General features: G+C 44.1%; 1 protein-coding gene across 2 annotated transcripts in view; it reads left to right on the top strand.

Annotated features, from left to right (window-relative positions):
* Positions 1-73: 73 nt before the first annotated feature.
* LOC105667444 (hepatitis A virus cellular receptor 1-like) overlaps positions 74-7,472 on the top strand; it is a 27,694-nt gene continuing 20,295 nt past the window's right edge. The window contains exons 1-2 of one of the 2 annotated variants that reach the window (XR_010887876.1): positions 74-1,230; positions 1,958-5,804. The gene's annotated coding sequence lies outside the window, so the exon portion shown is untranslated. Of the gene's footprint in view, positions 1,231-1,957; positions 5,805-7,472 lie in introns of those variants that run through there. The other variant, XM_067347249.1, reaches the window with a different exon arrangement.

Genomic DNA, 7,472 nt, shown 5'->3' with positions numbered 1-7,472 from the left:
TGCAGCGCACGTATGCAGCACATATATACACACATGCTAATATCAATGAGGACGGGAGCGGGAACGGGTGACCGGTCGGCAAAACCGAGTCGGTCGGAGTCGACGTGCCGCTGCTGTGCCGCCGCCGTCGCCGTCGCCGTCGTCGTCGTCGCCGTCGCGGCCGCCGCCGCCGCCGCCGCGCGTCTCGTCGCGCAGAACACGATATATTCACGTAAGTGTAAGCGCGAGGTCGTCTCGCCGGCCGCCACCAGGGGGCGACCACCCGCGAAAAGTGCTCGTGTAGTGCGCGTCCATCAGTCTCCGTCCGGTTTTTTGCACGATCTAATACTTACGCCGGAAATCTCGTATAGTACTGCGTTTCGCTGGATTTGCAGAAAATTCGCCGGGCAGACCGCTTCTCTGTGTGCGCGACTATTACTTTCGCGAACTGCACGTCTCGCACGTTGCCTCTCCTCTTTTCTCTCTCTCTCTCTCTCTCTCTCTCTCTCTCTCTTTCTTTTCCTCCCTTCCTCCTCGTTCTGTCTCGTCATCTCTTACTGTCCGGTGTCTCTCCGTTTAACCCGTACGTGCTCCGTGATTTCGAGATCTCGTGCGTCTCCACGGGCTCTGTTGCCGAGCGCTCAGTAATAGACCGGAAATCATGTGCGTAAGTCTGCCGTAGTCTGTCATTTTCGCGCCGGGTCGTCTGATTACGTGTGTGTCCCGTCATCATCATTATCATTATCATCATCGTCGCCGTCGCCGTCGCCGTCGCCGTCGTCGTCGCCGTCGCCGTCGCCGTCGTTGTCGCCGTCGTCGTCGCCGTCGTTCGTCGTCGTCGTCGTCGTCGTCGTCGTCGTCGTCGTCGTCGTCGTCGTCGTCGTCGTCGTCATCATCGTCATCGTCATCGTCGTCGTCGTCGTCGTCGTCGTCGCCGAGCGCGCGAATCAGCAGTGGTTTCGCTTAGTGGTTCGGTCGTTTCGCGATACGTTACTGGCCCGTCTGTGCGCGAAAGAACGAAGAGAGAAAGCCTCGGGTGTGCGTGTGAGGGCAGTGATCTCTCTCGGAGAGCGGCGACCTGACGGTACGAACGAGCCGACGGTGAGGATATATATGCGTCGACGTTGCTCTCTCTTTCACCTAACCTACCAGCGCAAAACGATTCTGCGGATCGACGGACGAATTCTCCGCGGTTGGATGTAACTCGCTTCGTTGTCCCATTCGAGGATCCGAGGATCGTGATTAAACAAGGTAAAAAAGACATTCAGAACTTAATGTACATTGCTAGTGTCGAGAGGAAATCGCCGACACGCGTTGCGACCACGTATGCACTCCGATTGCTCAGAAATTAATTTATAATTCGGATATGAATAAACAAAAGCGACAAATTAGTAGAAATTTGATATCACAGATATCGGTATACGAGACTCGTTGAAGCTACAAAATACGGCTGTTTGTGCAGTACGTCGTAAAGTTTCAAATAATCACAAACGTTTCGACAAAACCTGACCGTCAGTCCTAGAGTTTCAGTGTAATTAATTTCAAATTCTTCTGATACTCTTTATAAAAAATGACGCGATTAAGATTGAAAGTCGCGAACAGTCGAGTCTTAATTTTGCCTAAATTATATCGAATTCAGAGATTACAGATTTCCCACTGACTCCACTTTTCTGTCCAATTTATGTTAATTCAAATTAATTTTCATCTCTCGTTACTTATTCGTTACGCCGCGTATTGTCTTATCTCGCAAAATGATTTGCGACGTAAAATGAAAAACGAGAATCGTATAGGATTACAATTGTCTGCACATGATTGCGATCTAAATAACGACATTGGCGCCGCGCAAGAATGGAACACCCACACGATACCTGCGTTTGTTCTTCGTTGCAGAAAAGTGCAATTTGAGAAACGGACGATACTTTAAACGGCTCTTCCAAAAGAGAAGTGAAAATTGCCGATAATTAGTTATTTTTTTTAGATTGTGGCGGAATATTATCAGCGTACTCGATCATATTTAAGGTTAAAGAAATCGGTGCAGTGATAGAGCAGAGGAATGCGGAGCGAGCGAACAGTCTCCTTTAGGCCTAACGAGATCGTAAACCGCGGTAAGTCACAGTCGCGCGCGCCCCTTTTGTCGCGACTTCGCGACCTCGGCTTTGAACTCTCTCTTCTGTTCGTCTCAGATATGACTGGCGATTCACGCTTCATAAATTAATTAATTAATAGTTTTCTAATGATCCAATTGTATTCGCAATTTTCCATCTTGCGATTGTACACGAAGCGAAGCTCCTTGGCTATCGCTATTTCGGATTGGCATTATCTGTTTTCAATCGCAGCAGAATTTTTTATTTAATTTTCTTCTTATTTTCGCTGGCGCTATATTTAATCGCATTATTCGCGATTCCGTTGAAGCGTTAAATCACTGATGATGCCACCATTTTCTTGCGTTCCTAAGGTTTTCATTTTGGGCGGAGCCTTCTGCTGCAACCGTTGGAGAATTTTTCCAGCGTTTCAATGGGCCGACTTACCTGTGAGAGGAAGAGAGAGAGAGAATGCATTTCAAATCGACCGTCGTATCGTGTATCAAACGCAACCATGGCTTACACATTTGCCGAGTTTTTCGCGTCTTCAGTTTCGGCTTTACATCCGTCTACATTACGCGGTGCAGATGCATCCGCACGCGTTCACCTAACAGTGCGGGCATATCTGTGGAACCAGCCGAACCACGACCCTTTCCCCCTTTGGAAGTTTTTCATCGTCGGTCCTTCATTGGTCGGGACCCAAATGAGAATTTTTCCGACGCAGTCGTTTGGCCCTGCCCCCTTCACCGTGCGTTTCCTTCCCAAATGGCGGCACGGTGCATTGCATTTCGACGATGCAACAAGCATTTTTATTTATCCTTGAACTGCTCTTTAAATTTATGCTGTCTGTTCGTTTCCAATGTATACATAATACCTCGAGGTGCAGTTCTACTCCAAAGAGAAACATCAAATATCTTTTAAATGAGAATTAACAAAAATAATGTTATTTTAAGAAATGGAAATGGTGCATATAAAAAAGAAAATTGGAAGATTAAATCTAAAACAATTATTATATTTTAAAGTTATTGATTTTGATATATGTATTGTAGAGAGAGAGTGCATCTTTTGATCCTCCAATAATTGCCAAGAAATTAAACTATTTTATTTATATATTCACAAGTGTGTTCAAAGCCAAGTTTTGGTTTCAGTATGCACTTCTCTGTATTTTGCTTTGTTTATTTGTTGACAGAAATGTTTCGTTATTACTCTCTTCAATGTATTTTTACCGTCGTTTATTTTTTAGCGTAATTATTGTATCGTTTTTCTTTCCTGTTAAATGTATAATAAATTGATGAAGTGGTTTATTTGTAATCCAATGGTTAAAATGTTTTTTTGATACTATTTGACAAATTCTGTAATTTGAAATGGATTACAGCACTTAAAATGTTTATAGATTTAAGTATTACTTTGATTTTGCATTTTTTAGTTGTTTATTCATGTTTCATTTTTAATGTCTTCTTGTATAGATTTATTCAGCTGTTGGCGTAATGATTTTTTATTAGTTGCTTGTAAAGTTAATGCTTCGATATTTTTTATTACGATAAAATATTAAATTTGCCAATCTGTCAGTGAAAGAATATCCGATCCTTCAGAGGCTCTATATACAGGGTGTCTTGTTAACGGAAAGCCTCTTAAGGATTCAAAAATAATTTGGAGTGGATTTTTTTGCACGGATATATCGGGAGACATTGTTGTTTTTTGCAATTTTCCAGTATTTAACATAAATTTTAAAACAACCTTTAATATCTTCATAAAGAAAATAACTTTAGCATAAATTTAACATAAAAATAAAGTCTGCTTGTAATTAGAATGACGTTTTTTATAACAACAAAAAAATTAATAGAAGGCTATAAGAACTAAAGCGTGGATGTTAGGTGATCATAAACAAATTTTTTTGTTATCCATTAATTAATTTCCTACTTATAATTAATTGAAGAATATAACTTTGTTATCTAACTTTTATAACTTATTGTTAGTTTCTAAAAAAATGTCCCTATTCTCAACTGCTAATCATTTAAAAAAGTATTAATGCTGAATTTTCGTGCAGGAAAAAATTGACTGTAAACTAGTTTCCGAAGTCTGAAGATTTTAAGAGAATTTTTATTAATAATGGAAAACTTTATATACACATACGATCGATTAGATCTTTTTATATAATTCGAAAATGACATTTTTTCACTGTTTCATTGGCGCAGTCGGAATCCAAGTCTCGTGCGAGAGCCATTCTCTGTCTATGGGCTGTCTAGCCGAGGACGAGACAGACAGATGGACGTATGGGTACTCTATCCCCGGAGAGGTCCTCCACGAGAGCTACACGGCACATGCGTGCTGCTTCCCATATTTATGCGTGTGTGCGTGCCTGAACGCAGGTGTGCGCGACTCTTTTCTTCGTATGTTGCGTACGAATTGTTCGAGTTTGCAGAAGAGAGTTGCGTTCTTCTGCTTAAAGTACATTTCCGCAAAACAAGCGGATGCACTTCAGTTTGCAGCGCAATAGCATATTTCTTTTGCTTTCTTCCCACTATAAAAATTTTGTAAAAATTCTTCAAAAGCTCTCACGCGAGACTATCCAGGCTTATTGGAGTTGGAAAAGTTTCGTTTCCGATACAATGTGCATTAGCGGACACTCCCTCTGTCTTTCTTGGAATTTATCCAAAATATTTTGAGGACAAAATTACTCTCTTACACTCGCGCATATCGCATTGTATAACATTCAATCCATGCTTTTACACGTTGTTCCACTAATGGCGATATATCAAGCTGGAGTTGAAATAATTGGGGAGTAATAATTAAGTTACGCGTCCTTAGCTTTCCGCAAAAGGAGAGTCTTAATAATCAAGCAGGAAGGATTATCGTATATGTGGGAGTATGGCTGGGTTCGATCGCGGCGGAAAAGACGCGCGCGCGCGCGCGCGTATGTGTGCTATGTGTTTTGATACTTGTATGAGGCATATGTGTTGCGTGCGCACACATGCAATCAGGACGGAGGAGGGTAAAATCAGCGAAGGCTGCTTCTTATTGTCTGCGCCTTGTCTACGCAACGTGTATTTTCCCCTTCCTCTCTCTCTCTCTCTCGCTCCCTTTCTTATACACAAGCAACCCACGTTCATGCGTTTCGCACATTGGTGTAAGGCCTATACATACAAACTTTCCACAAAATTACACTTTTACTTTGAAAGTAAAGCTAATCTACCAATTTCTCGATTGACAGATATACGTGTATGTTACATCTGAAAGAAAAGTTCAGCAATCGAAAAAAAATCTTAAGCTTTGCAAAACACTTAAATAAATCTAATTGTCATCTAGCTATTTTTTTTTGGTGTTAATAGAACAAAAGTTCTTTTGCTTAAAGCGGAATGAGAACACTGTTTAAAGAATCAAACGTTTCGCTTTCTTCGCTAATGTCTCTAAAATAATTTCTACATTTGTAGATCGCCGCAATTAAAGAATCGATGGTACAGTCATATCTTTCTTCATCTAAAGTTTTTTAACGTTTTATAGAGTTGCGGAAATTTGCATGCTACAACTTCGAATCAAATCGATAAATTGTTATTGATCGTGATCGTGATCGTTGGCAAATTGCTCGAATAACTAGATAAATCTATACTTTATTAACAAATTATCCGCGAATTTTGCTAGAATCGAAGAATTCAAATAATTCGCGCGCTTTTTACCCGCCCCCTTTCCCTTATCACTCTCTCTCTCTTTCTCCCTCACCCTCCTCCCACCCACCCTCCTTTCCTCTCTGCCCCCTCAACTTGCGCGCGCACACGCATCACGTTTTCACGAATGATGCACATCCGAATGGGACAGTAAGAAAAGATGGGAGGGAGAAACAGAGAGAAGGAACGGGAGAGTCCCTTGCGTCCGCGGGGCTTCGGTGTCAACAGGTTTTATTTTTACCACCGCAAAAGGCCAAGGTCCTCTCTTGCCCCTACCTACGGCGGGGCCCTCCCTGCTCTGTTCTCAGTCTCTCCGATCTCACAGTCTCCCCAGTCTCGCAGCTTCTTAGCCTGCCAATCTCCTGCCGCTCCGGCGAATAGTCCCTTCCGATCGCATTCGGCAACGACGACGAGAACGACGACGACGACGACGACGACGACGAGGACGAGGACGAGGACGAGGATGATAACGATGACGGCGACAATTCTACAGAGCGAGAATACTCTCATGGGATTGTTATGAAGAAGCTTCTGGATTAATAATCCGTGCCGCATGACAGAATACGAGCTCCGATCGGATGGAAGATTCCGCGTGCCCCCCGGGAACATTGCGTGACGAGCAACTACGTTGCCGTTCTATCCGCCGCCATTTATCACGAAGAGATTTACTCCTCGACGAACGAGACGAACGACTCTCTTATGAGCGCAACGCCGCGACAAACATTCCGAAAACTTCTTTCTTCAATAAAAGTCGGAGATAATAGTCGATGAATCGAAAAAAGAAAAATCCTTTTTTAAGTTATTGAAAGTATACTTCTGACTCTGTGTGTGTGTGTGTGTGTGTGTGTGTGTGTGTGTGTGTGTGTACGCGCGCACGCGCGCATATGTGTATGTGTATATGTACACACAGTATACATATACAGTACACATATATATTTTTCATTTAATCGTTCACTTGCCGCTTTTTATTCGAGGCGATTAATCTGCCCGCGAAAGGGTCGAAGCGTTCCTCGCAAAGACCATAATCTCTCGGTAAATCGTTCCACGTCATGTACGCTGCGAGAGCACATCGCGCTAAGTTACGGAAGCATGGCGATAAATTCCCAAGAAGAAGAAGAAGAAGAAGAAGAAGAGAAGAGAAGATGCAGCCACAGCCTCCCGTAGCTACGACGTCGACAACGCAACATTGGCGGCCGGCCGGCGTGCAGAAGGCATGCGGTGGGGGTGGCGGTTGTAGAGGAAGCTGCCACCCGAGCGAGCGAGAGAGGGAAGAGGAAAGGAAAGCGAGAGGGTGGAAGGACATTAGGGTGGGGGAGGAGGGGAGGGAGGCGGCAGCGAGTGCAGCGGCCTGGCCTTCTATATTCCGCGTGACTATAGGCGGTCCGGCTAGAGGCTAGAGTCCGTGTATAATGTATTCTCGAATATCGTGCACTCTCTCGTGATCGATATAAGCCCCGACGCGAGCCGGAGATGCACGAAGACCCGCCACCTCCTCTTCCTCCTTCTCATCCACCACCTCCTCCTCCTCCTCCTCCTCGTCCTTCTCCTCTTTCTCTTTCTCCTTTCTCCTCGGAGCAGCCGCCCGCTCCTCTTCACCCGATGTTTTTTCGCGCGGAGTGCAACGCACGCCGGATCGCGACGCGCGAGAACTGCATCAGGTCTCTTTCTCTCTCTCTCTATCCATCCATTTTTTTTTTCTTTCTCTCTCCCTCTCTCTCTCGATTATCCGTGACAATAGAAGCGCAGAGGG

This window comes from Linepithema humile, chromosome 1 (assembly GCF_040581485.1).
Source record: "Linepithema humile isolate Giens D197 chromosome 1, Lhum_UNIL_v1.0, whole genome shotgun sequence".
Taxonomy (NCBI): domain Eukaryota; kingdom Metazoa; phylum Arthropoda; class Insecta; order Hymenoptera; family Formicidae; genus Linepithema; species Linepithema humile.
This window is presented reverse-complemented; position numbering and strand designations above follow the sequence as displayed.